Here is a 17,084-nt window from a genome sequence, read left to right as displayed (position 1 = left end):
GCTAATTTTCCAGGGAGACTTAGGTAAATAATAAAACTAAATGGTAGACATAATAAGTGAATAAAATACCTGAAAAGAAATCCTGATATCCGCAGAGATTACACATTTTAATAAGTTATCTGTAAGGTAATAGAGATTATTAGGACAGGTGTCCAATTCTGTTTTAAATTAAGTCTTTATCTGATATAATTTTTAAACCAGACCACAGCAGAAATTGAAGAACACGGCAGCATTTTTTTTTTTGTGGAAGACAATTCTTTGTGTGTCTCTGTGGCCAACTGTGTATTGATGTCTACAGTTTTGTTGTTAAAGAAATCATCAATCAGTCATTATGGAACAATGCTGGATGTACTTCAGCCTTACACACCAACTACTGCAGGCCAAAATATTGATAGATTTATTTTCTAAGGTTATGTGTTATAGAAGTTAACTGACAGTTCAATAACTCAGCAGCATCCTTGAATATAGCTTCTTTATATTGTCTTGCTCTCATGAAGCAAAATGGRAGGGGGAAAAACCCAGCTGAGATGYGCAGTTTCAGAGAGGTTTTCTCTGAATTTCTCTCTGAAATATCCCTGAGAAGTGTACTATAAAGTTAAAAAATAGAACACCTCACCAGCTTATCAATTCTTGGCTCTGCCGTTTTTTTGTGGCAGATTTGGGTATGAAGTAAATTTTCGAGTTTTTCACAACTCTTAAAAAAAATAGTCATTGGTATTTAACTGAAAATGTATGCATACGGCTAAATATTTTAGCTGCATTGGACACATGAAAAAAATCCAAGTTTCAAATCAGATTGCATATYTTTAATTCAGAAATCTGAACACATTTTAATTCTGGAAAGTACAGGAAATGTTTTTGACTAAAGATTTTTTAAAGACAAAGCAGCTAATTTAAAAGCTATGAAAACCTGTCATCATTATCCTTAACATTTCTGATRTGTTGGACATTTCACGAATGATGAAAGCTAAAACTCTTGCAAAGCTTCACAAATGGCGAATGTTTTCTTTAGAAGATAAATAATAAAAGAGGAGGCTATCAAAAAGCAGGCCCAGAAGTACTTCCCATCAGCATGACTCATGCTCCTAAATCTCATTCTGTGTCTGATACATWGGCGTGTGCTACCCTACATAAGCCTGWGGCTTACTTTCTGTTGAGAGAGGAAATAGGATGTTTAAGGCACGAGATAGAAGACCAGATTTTGTGACATGTATGACAAGATCTCCGGCTGACAGCGTCAGCAGAGATTTATGGAGAGTTTAGGGGGGCTGCTGCCTGCCTGTTGGCACCACTTAGTACAGGGGGTTTCACATCTCAGGGATTGCACAGCCGTGTGTTGGAACCACCAGCCATGAACAGGAATCCTGGTTCWGTGCTTACTGTGCTCAGGGATCCACAGAACCAGGGCTCCTTTCTGAATGGAAAAGATAACATCACTCCTGTATGATGTGATGTGCTGTGGTGCCAGAGGTTTGTGTGGTGCCTGGAATGACACGATTATGCAAGAAAAAGAGGGGGAGMTTTTAACTCGTGTTTGTGCCTGTGTTTGCAGGTATGCATTCACACATGTATGTATTTACATGCCTTTCAATGTGCTCCTGTGCCAAAAAGAGTGAAAATCAGGAAGTAAACCAAGAGGCCTTCCTTTTTCTGAAAAATAATGAGGTTGTTTGAAATGCTCTCATTCTGGTGCTCTGCTCATCCTTTTAGGAGGTGTCAACATTATAGACATATCTGTAAGCACTCCAGTGAGTTGCTACTTTTATTACTAACTGCCTTTGGTGAAGAATGTGCTACAGTAAATCATAAAATTGATCAAATCAATGAGYACAGATCCATGCCAAGTTTTTCTCCTACACTGTTTCACATGTTCYTGCAGCCTTAAATAAAGGTTGCCTAAAACATACATCATGACTGCACACACAAGGTTTCGAAGTGTCATTTAGCAATGATTAGTTTTCACAAAACAATTGGAAGCTAACAGACTTTTCTTACTAACMCTCACCAGAGACAATCAACTGCTTCACTAGAGCTCAGTCTTTGCTGTGAGYTCATTTTCCTTTCATCTTTTGCTTTACAGAATGGAACAAAAAAAAGAAAAATATAGAAAACTGTAATGTGAAATAGTTATAAAGTGAAGAACAGAGCATACAGCCAGAATTTATAGGAAATATTATTGTCTTCATGTTAAGAATGTTACTGATTTCTAATTATTCAAAACGAACTGTTTTAAGAAAAGGCCATTTTGACTTTCTCACTTAAAATTGTGTTTTGTATAAAGGTTAAACTCAAATTTTGYTGCATTATTGACTTTGTCATTTTTGATATTAAGGTATATCACGGTTATGTTGACAAAGAAAACATTTGTTCCAAATGTTTGTTTTGAAATTATGATATATGCCCCATAATAAAATAGTAGGAGGTCTGCAAAAGGAGTTAAACAACTGTTCTTGAAAAAGAAAATTGTATCTTGATCATCTGTTAGTCTTTATCACAGAAGAGAAAGGGAGAGGAAATCAGGGGAGCTTTGCTAGATTCAGGCTATGATCCTCCACGAGTGAGCTACTGCTCACTGGGAGACTGTAAAGATCCCAGGGAGACCATTCAAGCTTTTTTTTTTTTTGTGTGTGTGGTTTGTGCGCACTTTCTCTCCTTTATTTTTCCTTGAAATATTTGAGAATCTTGTTTTGAAATGGAATTTTGAAATCTTGGCATTCTTTCAAAAAATATCTCTTGTTTACTAGAGAGGCCTTACAGGATTTTTGCACCAATAGTGGTGAGATGGTAAAAGGCATTTCAGCATGCAGGTTTATTATTATTATTATACCGGCAAGGTGCATTTGTGGCTAAAAATATTAATTAGCAATGCTATGAAAYAGGAGTCATTAGTCATTGCTTGTGAACAGTAAAGACAAGAGTTGTCATTTTTTTATGTGACTTATAAATAAATTTTCACTTGGAGTGACCTGTATAGAACTGTAGATCACTTTATTTGAGAGAGGATTCTATGGGTTTAGAGGGTATTTCAGRAAATAATGATGCCAGTGGATAAAAGCATAGGAAAGCTCTCATATGAAGTGAAAATTGATTACCTTAGAAATAAAAAGACTCAGAGTTGACATAAAAGCACAAAAAGCACTGAACAGTGGCGAACAGGTGAGACTCTATTCCAACACTGGTGGAATTTAAATGGGGATTTTAACAGTAAAAAATGAATATTCTTCACCATGACATTAAAATTGTGTGGGGTATTGTTAGCAAAATTCAAAGACTTGCATCTTGGTCATTTGTATAGATAAAGAAAAATATCTCAAGTTTAGTGCTACAAAAGAGCTTATAAAGAGTTATTTCAATATGTTTTTCAGTGCACTTCAGGATCAAAAGTGGTAGGATCAGGTCTGCTACACTGACTTCTACATACACATGTGTGTACATTTCACAAATTGCCCCACCTTTAAAAGAATTTTAAGTGCAGTAAAATGAAGAAAAAGTCCATCATCCCACCCCTCAACCCTAGGACAGTAAACCCCAGGAGACACCTTATTTTTGTAGGCTTTTATCTAGTGGGAGAAGGAATTTCTCAGGGAGCGCATAGCTGAGCTTTGTCCCGGGGGCAAGCAGTGAATTCACTCCAGGATAAAGCCATCCTTTCTTGCAGCCCAGCAGAAAAGGACCTCCTGGTTTAAGTGATAGGAATGGAGTATGCTTCCTTCTATCTCACAGTCCCTTTGGACAGAAGAATAGAAAAAAAAGGAGAGGAAAGTTCATGGCAGAGCCCTTGCAAAAATGAACGGGGGGGAGGAGTTTTTTTGTGGCAAATGACATCAAACAATAACAACACTTCCAGGAAGGCCTGAGATGCATGAGGAAAATAACCTCTTATTTCTTCTCAATGAAAATGTATGGTATTGTATCTTATTAATATTGTGACCCTSTTAGAACATTAGAAAGGGGAATGTGAGATAGGTATGTTTCTTTGTTTCTGCAGAATTTCATGGAAAATGCTAGGATTTTCCACAAGTTGCAGCAACATTTTTTTTTTTTTTAATATTTGATACATTAATTGCATGGAGTGTTTATAGGGTATGCATGAAATTCCAACACACTGCTCTTTTTTGTTCTCAAATGGTTTGTTTTCTCAGCAAAGCTTGGATTGACACAGTAGCTTGTCATTCACCTGGAACTCCTTTCTAATTGCATGATTGATTTTTTTTTGCCTTTGATTAAATTATATTTTAAAGCATACTTTCATTTGGACTTCCTTAATTTTTCAGCTCTGTTTCTTGTCTCACCAGCCAGTTGAGCCTATTTTTTATTGGAAATGAATTATCTCAACAGCTATCATGTAGTTAAAAAGYAAAACAAAAGAGYATSTAATTCRCCTGAGCAAATAWTCCTGAAAGAACACCTACTGCTGTRTACCAAATAATATGATGGTACTWCMGAAAAAGAAAATAAAGTAATTTGTCCACTCCTGAACTGCTCTTTGCAGGACATCACTGCGGCACTTGGGGCTCAAAGTTTCTGAGTCCATCAGAAACTGGGTTTTGTGTGCAAAGCAGTTCCTCTATTGCAAAAATGATATCACCTCCCATTCTAGCTGTTGGGTACTGATCTGAAAAAAAAACAATTTTTTTTTTTTCTCCCAGTCTACCTCCATGGACACAGTGTCTTATTGTTGGAACTGAGCAATTGTTTTGGCCTGTGATCCATTGCTTCTCTTTCTTTTGTTTTTCCTCCCGGCTCTGAGARAGGCCAGCAGGAACATCTGTTAGAGTTAAGATACACTGCAGCGACTCGGCGATACGGGAGCCCTGTAGCACATTGGCTGTGCAGAAGCGAGAGATGGGCTTTTCTGTCTACATGATCTATAACACTGGGCAGCTAATTCAAGAAGAGTGAACTATTTTTGGAGGTTACCAAATGACTCAGAATAAAAGAAGCAATTGTGTAACAGATGCAAAACTGAACATTCAGATTATCTGTCCGTTAAAAAGCTGGAAGAAAGCAACCTTATTTCAGTTCAGCTGCAGGGAGTAGGCTTCTTTAACAGCACCCCAAGTTAATTTAAAGCATGTTCCTGAATATAGAACCTTTGCTATCATGAGCTGCAGATACCTTAAAAGTGAAACAACCCCTTTATCCCCTTTGGATGACAAATAWGAATTCTAGTGCAAGAGATTTAAGCTAGTGTTTGATGTTGGCTGCATTGCACCTAGAGTTTTAAATCCCATTATAAAATGATTATCTTATTAAATGAGGAGTTTAATAGTTTGCTTGTATAGTTGACAGTCAAAACAAGATCAGTAGTGTTTTCACAGAATAGGAAAAATGATAAAAATGATGATGACTGAGTAGGTACTAAGTGTCAGCTCTGTCAGGATCATGGGCTTGAGATATAAGTTTTAWTATAATATTTCTCAAACCTTATTGATCATCACTACTTTAAATTCACAGATTCACCTTCATAATGCTTCAGGAATGTTGAAAATGGCACTACAAATTCAACACCTGGAAAGTTTTGCAGCTGATTAAAAGAAAGAAAAAAAAACCCAAATGCAGCATTTACTCTTAAAAACTGAGACAACTGAATAGTCTTAATATTTCATCAGTTTTCTAAGGTGTGTATTAGGTGCACTGCATGAGGTTAAGATAGTACATAACAGGAAATAAGCGATTTTAAAACTTAGCTACTGTTGCATAACCCTCATTTAAAGACGAGTTGTAAAAACTAGGCTCAGGTGAAATCAGTGGCATGAATTCAGCAGAGCATTGATTTCACMTCTGCTGACAAAACTCTACTGGTGTTAGAGAAAATTCCCAAATCCTGGGATTAGAGGAAATARTAGTGATGTGACTCTCATTGTACTGCAGGATAGGGTAACCTGATGTGAACATGCTAAAGTGGAACCACTTATGGAGTCAGGATGGAGTCAGCAGTGGTTTACCTTGGCACACTGAGCTTTGGGGGGATAAAAAACCACATATTCAGAATTAGAAAGATGGGCTGACTGATGTGGGACATAKCCTGTTTTGGCTGAGATGGGGGCTGTCAGCAAATTAGCACTGGTTGAATAGACAGGTGGAATTTCCCTGCTGTGTTGGATTTTTCAGGTTAATATGGTGGAACTCCTTACTATTTCTGTGCTGGAGGCTGGGTGCTGGAGAATGCAAAGCTTGTGGGGCTGTGGGGAAGGGACAGAGATGTGACAGTCACTGAGCCAATTTCGGTGTGTGCTTCTCATATTTGTGACACCTACGCGTGGAGAAAACTGCTCGTGAAGGGGAAACAAATTCAGTTCCACTGCGGTTTTTTTYCTACTTGGCTCTCAAACTCTAATGAATGAAAATTCATCTGGAGAAACACTAATTGGGTTTGACACCACAAACAYGCAAGTAATGGGAGCAGGTTTCTCATCTAGGCAATCTGATGATCTAACAAGCTGTCTCAATGAGAATAGCTAGTTTAAGGTCTTGTGACGTTATTCATTAATTTTCTAACACCAATCTTTACAGTACACTTCCCAATTTGATGTTGTATCTCCCTCTCTAGCTATGGGCTCTGTTCTTTTATACCCAAGATAATGCTTCTTGCTAATTCATTGACAATCACCAGCAAAGAACTATCATTCCCCAGCACTTCACCCTTCTCACAGTATCTCTGAGGCTKTTTCACATCGATGTCATTTTACCATCAGTGGCAAGGTGACCAGATGAGTTGATCAAGAAGGTGTCAGTAAGTATTTATAAATGGATATCTGGGAAATTTTTCGATGCTGAAATTAGTTTTGTGTTAGAGAGTTGGTCCGATGCTATTGTATTTTTAGGAATGGTCAAACTGCAGGAATGTGATAGTTGATTGCCCAGAGGAAGTAACAAAATCCTGTGATTAGCTAGTTCTTTGTTCATGCCAGTGCAGGAATTTGGAGAAGGCAAGTGAGTGAGAATGTCTCTAGTTCCACAAGCATGGCATGAAAAGAATAATGGAACTAACGTATGTGTCTGTAAATAATACTGGACTGGCATCATTAGGATTGCAGCAACGGCATCCTCTGTATCTTGTCAGACTTTAAAATCATCTACAATTCTCTTTGCATATCCTACATTTTTACTGCTTTCTGTGATGATTCTTATCAATGTGAAAAATCCTTATCAAACATCTGTGTGTTGTTTTCATGTCAATCTAAAACAAAACTAATTTGCTATCACAGAATAATTGCATTTAACTGAAAGGGCAAATATTGCTTCATTTTCAGGGACACATGATTTGTAGAGAGAAAATGAGCTGTGCCCTTACTTAGCTCATCACAAAATTGTAGTGTGGAGGGAAAAGTATTTTGCGTGCACAAATAAAAATCAACAAACACAGTGCATCTAACTATTCGTCTTGGAAGTTTCACATATTTCTTCTTTTATAATGAATCATAACAAGAATGTAAATATTAATTGCAATCTTCCAAAAGTAGGAAGTTTCACATATTTCTTCTTTTATAATGAATCATAACAAGAATGTAAATATTAATTGCAATCTTTCAAAAAGTAGGAAGTTTCAGCTACTGTTTTTGGGTCACTCACTGTGCAAATAAACACTTGGAATATCATAGGAAAAGCTGCTCACACATGGAGCAATTCTCAGTATAGAAATACTTTGTCCTATACTGTTTTATTTAGGCTATACATATAAATAGAAATCAGCTGCTGAGAAAGGAGTTTACTGTGCTAAATCATACTCTTTTATTTTGCTACACAGCTAATCCTGGCAAGACTAAAAAATAGTTAATAGGCAGTCTGTACGATCTTAAAAGATGACATTTGGAAATCCTGCAGTCATATTAGTCATTAGCCATGGCAATATTCTGCCATAAGGCAATGAGTCAGACGATTGATTAGAGAACCTCATCATGATATACCCTCCGGCATGAATATGGAGAGAGGGGAAGAAAAATGAGAAAGGAGAGTGCATGGGACACAGGACAGTAACGTGGAACAATAGAAGGGCAAAGAAAGTCKGAAATAGTTTACTTTTTAGAGGTAAGGGGTAATGGAGAAGAGGGAAATAGCATAGATCGTGGATCTTGGGGACCCACAAGGTGTGCTACCATCATGCTTTGCAAGTGAAGTCCTGTATCACTGGAAAATCTGATTTTTTCTTGCACTCCTGGCATGGCATCTTGCTCTAGACATGAAGCAGCTGTTGGCTACCTTCCTTACAGGCTTTCACTAAAAGTCTTGGAGAAGACTGGCATTGAAACTCTGTCTGCTTTGAACTCTGCCCATTTTCTGAAATGGATGTGTAGCTATGTATGACTTTACCAGCTCTCATCATTTGTGCTGAGGAGCATCAGCAAAACAAACAGTGCACAGAAGCTGACAAAAGGCCTACAGGGAAAACTGGACAAATGCTCACCCTAGAAAAAATTGCTAGGCACTGCAATTAAAAGGAAAGATCTCTGCTATTTAGCAGTTTGTGATGCTCTTACTGGTGGCTGTGCTATGACTCCCCGCTGCTGTTTCAGAAATCAGCACATCACTTTTAACTGTGATCATCAAGTGTGCAGCGCTGCGTACCTGCCCTATCCTTGCAGCCAAGCTTAAAAGCTGCCAGCTCCTGGTAGGAGAAAGGCAGTACACAGAAAATACAGTGCACTGTACAAAGTATTGTATAAACAGTGAGAGTGAGAGATTAGGCTAAGTGCAGCTAAGATTTTACTGCAGGACCTATTTTTATTTTTTTTTCATAATTCATGTCCCTAATGTGCTATTCTCCATAGCAGAGTATAACGACCTAAGGACCTTGTCTGCAGTATTTCCAAATGACTGGGTCTGTGTTGCTTTGTTCTGAACCAAATTCATCTAGGTCCTCAAGTGACATGCAGTTCTATCAAAAATTGGTGAGCTTTGTAGTTTTACTCCTGCAGATTTAGTCCCATTTTTTCAATATACTCATATGATGAGCAGTCAGAGGTGCTTGCACCTTCAGTGCAGGGGAGCTTGACAGCAACATGTTCTCCATAAAAGTCTTTCATGGTGTTCACTGGCTTTCCTGGCTTGCAGGGCTCATCTCTGTTCTGAGGCATTTCAGGAAAGAGCTTCCCAGTTTTGTTTATGTTTATTGAAAAGGCATTACAGTTATAATCGGGGGAAAAGCTGATTTGTTGGGGTTTTTTGGCTTATTTTTCTAAGTATTCTGATTTGTATATCTGAATTTGATTTGTATGAAAATACTCTCCCTGCGATAAACACTTACTATAACTACTTTATAAATCAAAATGAATAATTTATTGTTTGTTCTTTTAAAAATGGTGTTAATCAATACAAAACATTTCAAAAGAATTCATATGGATGATATTATTGGCAAACAAGATTGCTTCCAAGATCAATGTAAAACTCCCACCGTCTTCAATGAGATTGTTTTCAGACTGGGATGTAGGAGGCTATATTTTTGCAGGCAGCCACCACACAAGTTCATGATGATGGATGGTTCTTTCCCTAGAATTACAATAGCCAGAAGAAAGATCAGAAGAGGCAGCTGTGAAGAACAAAGGCACCAGGAAATGGGGTGAATTTCTCAAAAGGATCAGTTTAATAAAAGGTAGAATCAGGATCAGAGCCCTGATATTTGAAGTCAAGGCCTGGCTTCTGCCTGATGATGTTGCCTCACACTCAGCTTTCTCGGGTGGTGCACGGCACATTTTTTTTGGCTCATATAGAGAGAGATCTCATGTAGCGTGCAACAACAAAATCAATTGTAAGAATAAGCTTCAGCAGATTACTTCTCATCACCACTAATTAGCTTTCATAGTGGCATCTTGCCTTTCTCTCTGCCCTATCCCCATGCTTCTGAAGCACTTCCCCTCTCCATCACTCACTTTTATAAGCCGTGAGGCTCTCTTGACTTAGGCAGAAAAGGCAAATGGGAAGAAGGCTTCATACCTCACATGCTCATGAAAGCAGTGGCTCAGGGTGCCAACTAACACGGTAATGGATTTGAAAGAAGATTTCTGTTTACCRTGCCTGTCTCACTTTCAAATTATTWAATAAGTATTTCCTTCTTCTTAAGAAATCTGAAAGGCCTATGTCTAACTCATCTTTGGGGGAACATGGTGATATAAACACATTTAATTAGCTTAAACAGCTAGAATTTCATGATACAAATATTACAATAAACAAAAATACTGTTGAAAGCTACACAGCATAAGGATAATGCCATATGCCATTAGAACGTATTTATCTTAACTGTCATATTAATTGGTTGATCCTGTGGGCTGTAAATTTATCATAAGTCTGGTCTGTATTAAGAATGGATCATAAGATTGTAACTGCAAATCCTCGGGCCACTTAATAGGTAAAATTAGGTGTCCCATTAGTCACAATTGTGACTAATTTTACCTATTCTGACATTATTATGAACATTGTTTTAATATCTTTGTATAAAGATTAGCTCAGCTCTTTTATGATGTTTGTGCCTTACTCTGKGATGTCTCATTTCTTTTGTGTAACTGTTATTACTAACAGTCAGTACATGAAGGGGTCCAAGGACTACACTCTTCTCTTTAGAGCACAATTATTCCTGGATAACATTGGAAAACTATGACAGTGTCTAATAGAAACTATTTTACATGGCGACAGTCATCAAGATTAGCAGCTACTGTTCATTAATCACTGAAATTTAGAGAAAATTATCTGCACTGACAAATACAAAAGAAGTTAAGGTCCCATTTTTTAAGAGCATATAGGACATCTCTTATGCCATTCAAAGATTTTTTGAGTTCTTTCTGCAATTTCTTTATGGGCATGTAAAGGTGACTGAGGACTATAATATGGCTCTTCGTGACAGCCTCACATTCTCCGCCCAAAATATCAGGAGGCTTTGAATATAAAATTACATATCCTATAGATATCTTAGTCCAGGGCTCTTGACCCCAGAGTCAGCAAAATAAGATGAACTGCAATAGCAGTTCAGAAAGCAGATGAATCATGAGAAAACAGACTTCAGGAGGGCTTTATTTACACAGAGCAGCTGTACAATATCTGAGGGAAAATGGTGAATCCCTGAATCACATGTTGATTAAAGCTGGAATGGTTGGGTTTTTTTTTTTGATTGCAAAACAAAGTAACTTTATTAGAATCAGAAAACTAATTTTGTTCTGAGACCTACTCTCTTTCTGCATCTGTGTCTCTTTCTTTCACGTCTGCTACTCGTTAAATTTCTGCCAAGAGCCTGCCTGCCCTCTAAAGCTCTGCTTCTACCTTTGGATTTAAAGAAATAATAGAACAGTTTTATACTTTTTGCTTCATAATGCACTTCTAATAACTCATTGTAACATACACAGCATGCAAAACAACATTAAAGAGAATGGGTTTTGATTAATCTGAGTTTCGGTTTTGTTTTTAAACTGCAGAACATTCTCTGATGTTAGGGAGTTTCATAATTCAAATTGCTGATGAGTTGCAGCCCTGAAATGAGAGCTTAAATGAAGATAGTAGTATGATCAGATAGCTTACTCTAATGACCTTGGATCAGGCTCTGAGAAAATTTTAAGTTATTTGCTGTGTAGGACTTCCAAATACCCAGACCAAAGTATAGTTACCATCCATGAGAGTTTTCACAATGCTGAAGCTACACTGTATGGTTGTGTTGTACTGAACTCCCTGGAATTATTTAATGCTATATGCTTCCCGAGTTTTCCATGAGACTGGATATTGATTAGGCATTTAAAGTATACGGTGTTACAAAGAAAACAAACCAAATTTGAAAAAGGCTTTCCTCACAACAAAGCAAATTTTCTCATCTTCAACAGATCAGCAGTAGGTAAATGTCTCTGACAAATTAATCTTCATCATTCTAGGTGTTCTATGCTTGGTTTAAATGAGTATGTCATTCATAGCTGGATATCCATCAATTCATTCATGATATTATGGGCTATTGTCCCATTTGGGACTATATTCCTTGTGCATATTTGCATAGATACTGACTCCTGTTTTACGAATATGGGAGAGGCATAAAAGGGAACTTGCTAGGAAAAACAGAAAATAAATTTTTTGTATGTACAGGTTCCCCCCAACCTTAAGGTCAAATTTGCTAGCCAGAAAATAGGGTAAAAGTTGCCACACATTTTAACTAACCAATTCTTTCTCCTGTGACTGTCAGTAAATTTACCTTTGGCTGCAGGAATCCAATTTCTGTTGGCAGCATAGGCATTGAGACATGTACAGCTTGTGCAGATTGCAGCCTGTATCAGTAGTTAGTGAGCTCTGAATTTCATTGCTAGGCTGTTCAGTGCCCCCACAATGTCTTTCAAAGTCTTCTAGGCTCTGGTTTATTGTATTACCTTTGGCAGTCTGAAATGCAGTAATTTATATTTGTCACAATTGCCCTTCAACTGGTGTGGTGCTCGTACAACCTTGGGCTTTTTTGTCTTGTCTTTTTTTATCAGTGAAGGAGTCCAGTATTCTGAATAATTAAACCCACCCATAAATAGTTGATCTTGGTGATACAGCACACCACACTAAACATCTTATGTAAAAACCATGTATTTTTACTTCTACCCTCTCATTTGCTTGAACCATATTAAAAAATTCTTGTCATGAAAAATTAAAGATGATAAGAATAGCCATTATTATCCTGTTTACTACATGCAGCTGATGCAGAGATATTTAGCTTTCTCCTGAGGAATGGTTTGATGTATATTTGTTTTCAATTAAATTTGCATATGCCACTTTAAAGAGAAAGATACTTTATTTATCTCTCTATTTGCTTTCACCAAGGAGGGAATAAAAGTTCCACACTTCCCCCCGCCTTTCCTGCATCACTGCAGGAGAGCTCTGTATTGTGCATCATAAAGAGATTGGGAAGCTGGGTAATTAATCATGGGCTTTTATGTAATAGAAAGTTTAAAATTCATTAGCTTTATATCGGAGCGAGCGTTATGAGGGAGAACATGTTGTGAATGAGAGGGAGAGCCTTATAATTAAGGAAGTGTGTAAATAATAATGAAAGTCATTAGTGCCATTCAGTTTCTAAGAATGTCATAACGTAATTGGAGCATTAAAGTGAAATTTGCGATGACAAACATTAACGATACAAAAGAGAGAAAATGTGGTTATCTTTAGTTTGACAGATAATGTCAGCTTTCTTGCAAGGCCCAGATGGTGCACAGGAAAATGTTATGAACGGTTTTGTTTTAATATTTTGTGATATGATATTTGGGGATGCGATGTCACAAACACACGAGGAGGTTTACATTTGTGAACCAATAGTGCCTTTGAGTACAGAATCCAACGCTGAGCGACCGGAGCAATATAAAGGGAAAATCTTGTCACTGATGCAAGATTGTTGTTCCAATAAACGTGAGTCGCAGTGTAGCACGTTATTATGTGGCAGTGAAGTTTTCTGTCTGTCTCTCTCTCTCTCTGGATATGCACTTTGAAGTTTTCTTTCCTTTATTAAAAAAAAAAAAATGAAAAAAGAAAAGAGAGGGGGAGGGAGAAAAGGAAGAAAATGATTTAACAATTATGCAGGAAATTATATGATGCTAAAATTGTACCATGTTCTGCTCTTTCAATGAAGGGACTTTCTACAGTTATTGCACATTGCAAAGGCTATAATTTTAGGGCGTGAAAAAATGTGGATTCCAAACAAAGGAAAATTTAAATATATCTAGTGGATAAGGAAAGGCGAAACAAAAAGAAGGCAGCTGGAGAAAATTTGAGGGAACAGTATTATTTTAAGGGCAGAGCATTAGAAATAACTGTGCTTAAGACTCCAAGACCTGAAAGGCCCAAGACCTCAAAATGATGGAAGCTTAAGCATCTGCCTTTGTGTTCAATCCATGAAGTACAATGTTGTGAGATTTCTTACTGCCCCCATCACTTTGTGTCGAATGGACCTAATTTTTACATAAGCAGTCATTCATTCTTTACTGCCTCTTTTCTGCAGCCCCAGTAGACACACAAAAGTTGATTCCAAATGTTGAAACACTGCAAGTTGCTGAATTAATGCTAATTAATCTCATATTTGACTGTTTTAAGGAACACTGGTCCAAAGGAGTGAAAGTAGAGAGGTGAGGGTGATTATCTGAGTAGGATTTTAACCCCTAGCTCCTTGAAAAACCTCTAAGACTCCCAACTGTAAGACAAAGGCCACATTTTTTCACCACTGACATTACTTGAGAGGCTTTTCAAATGACATACCAAGAATTATTCTTTGCTTACTGTAGGGCTGCTGCTACTTTTGGGATCTTTGAGTAGGATGGTTCAAAGTAGAGTCACACTGAGTACGCCAAATTGTGGTCACATATCTGCTTTTTCTGGTCATTGTTACTGGATGAACAAAACCAGTGTGATGATACCTAAATGGTAAAAAGAGGTTGCCTCCAGTAGTTTGTAAAGGGCTGTTTTGGGAAAATGTGATTTAGCACTGGTTGGGATTTTTTGTGTGGTTTGATTTGCTTTGTTTAGTTTTGTTTTTTTTTTAGGTTGCTCCTCTTCTTTGGTGCATCTGCACACAGTTTTGTAGATAAACCTCAACATGGCCTTGAAAGGGCCAAGTATTTAATTCCACATGGGTTGTGAGAGGAACTGATCTGTCAGAAAATTCTGTTACTCTCCTAACTCTCTCTATCATGGCGTGTATCCTCACCTCCTCTTGAACAAAATTCATGGCCAATGTTTGTTGTTTGCTGCTTCACCCACTGGGATGAATTAATAAGGGTGGCCAATGTGAGCCTCAGAGCATACACTGCAGCGAGGTAGGATGGCAGCAGGAAAGCAACAAACCCAGGCTACACAGATGCTGTGGCCAGGATTCTTTCTAGAGATACCAATGTGAGAAGTTAAATACCATTCCTAAAAATTTTAAGGGAAAACTGGAAAACTGGTATCTGGTTGAAGAGTGTCAACACAGTACTGTAGTATCAAGTCAATTGTTAAAAATACCTTCAAGGTAGATTTAGGCCTCATGTAAATTGGGAGCCTTCTCTTAAATTCTGACATTTAAAACATGCATTTCAGAGAAGACTAGACCTTCTAGAAGCAAAAGTTAAAAGGGCACCATGTACAGGGGAATTTCAAATGGAGAAGTTGGTAATTAGTGAGAACTCAGTTCCATGTGCTGACTGGCATAGCTAATCTGTCTTTTTTCACTTCCAAATCATTTGCCAGTTTAATACTCTAGATTTTCATGTCCAATCTTCTGGGTGTAGATTAGGGGTAGCTGGGGTGGTGGTCTTCTCTGAAATATACTTGGTTTTGAGTGTTAAACCAACCCTGCAACTCCACAAGCATGTTTTACTGCTCTTCTTAATATTGCTCTGGCAGGATTTCTATAAGGTAAGTGGGGATTCCTCTCAAGATTGKTTTTTTCCTTCTTTCCCCCTCTTTGTCATTTCCTGGATCCACTTGCTTACCCATGGTCCCTCGGCTTCCCTTCTTCCAGGACACCTGGAATGTGATGTTTTAGCAGAGAGGCAACATGCACCTATGTTGAAAGACTTTATCATCCACATTTTATTGTGGTAGCTGAAAACTGTCACCAAAAGCTTGTCTCCTGGCCAGGTGTGCTGGGAGGTAACCTGTGCATTTATACTTTGCACTCAACAAAGAGCTGCAATAAAGACTTGGTAGGATCTTGATGAGAAGCTGCTTTTTGCCAGTGAAGTTGATTGTGACTCTTACGGCTCCTATGCCAAGGGCTGCAACTACTCTCCAGCAGATGCTGTGTTTGTCATATGTCTCCTTGGAGCTACTCATATTTGTGAGCCAAGCAGTTCCTGGGCTCTCAGGTGACCCTGAGCCATTGGATTATTAAAGCTCATAAATCCTATCGAAAGAGTTTGGAATTTCCTCAGCCTGATTTCTTCCCTACAGTACTCTAATATGTGCAGGTAGTGCACATTCTCTACAATGAATCACAGATCTCGAGATAACCAAGTCACAGCCTGGGACTCTCTCTCCTCTTTTTCTCACCATTTTCTCCCTGGCCCATTCTAACACCGCAGTTCACAACACTTGCTGACTCTTCTTACTACACTTCCTTTTACTCACCACTGCATATTTTGTAGCTTTGTCCTATCATGCATGCCACACATACATATTATAAAAATCACCATTGTGCTAAGTTTCCGTATCAGAGATGTGTTTTTGTCCAGTGCAGCTGCGAGCTGCCCACTGCCTGAATATCTCACGCTGTCACAGCTTTTTCAGTGTTGTCAGTGAGTCAGGATACCAGACCTTTCTGTGGAATACTTTGGAACATCATTTTTGGAGCTGCCAGTCCATGAAACAGTCCACTCTCCCTCCTACACTGTGATCTGAAAGTCCTCCATTCCCCCTCCCTGTAAACATAAATTGAGGAAAAGGCTACATACAACATGGGAGAACATTTGCACAAATGCTACTGGTCAAAGCCAGAGTTCAAATTCCTGCTCATCTTCTTCTGAAAGTCACAGCTGAGCAGTGCTGCAGGAACTACAGTTTCCGGTCTTGTTGGGGATCAGGCAACTTTTTTTTTTTTTGTGGGGTGAAGAACTCCACACTGTAATATCCTTTTCAAGATACACAGATATAACACATCAAACACTTTGGGATTTCTAAAAGAAACTAAGAGGGGATTTGAAATGTCAAATACAAAGAAATGATTCTTTGCTTTCAGTGGGGGAAAAAAAAGCTGCCTCAGCCCCTCTAGCAACAGATTATATTTTTAAAGGGTTGTTCATTGATCTTTCTCCAAAGAAAGAATTGAGATTTAGGTACCTGATCTTAATCCTAATGAAATCCATTGCAAAATTCTTACAGACTTCATTGGGAAGAGCATAAAACTTAGTATTTTTTGTCAAATCTGAGCTACCGGTACATGCTTTACACAAATTGCTTGGGTAATTTTCCTTTACTTGAGATGTTGTAGCTGGAAAAATATTTCAGCTCTTCCCGAGAAGTATTTAAAACTGGAGCAATTTGGCTATATTTACGTATTGCAAAGTGCCATTTTAAACAGAAGTGCAGCATTTTTAAGTCCATCTGCAAATTGTGAATGATTAATTTATTTGTAACATGTAGGACATAAAAATGGAAAGAAGTATAAAAAT

This window comes from Malurus melanocephalus, unplaced genomic scaffold (assembly GCF_030028575.1).
Source record: "Malurus melanocephalus ecotype Western Australia unplaced genomic scaffold, MMel_1.1 scaffold_300, whole genome shotgun sequence".
Classification (NCBI taxonomy): Eukaryota; Metazoa; Chordata; class Aves; order Passeriformes; family Maluridae; genus Malurus; species Malurus melanocephalus.
Note: the sequence above shows the minus strand (reverse complement) of the source record.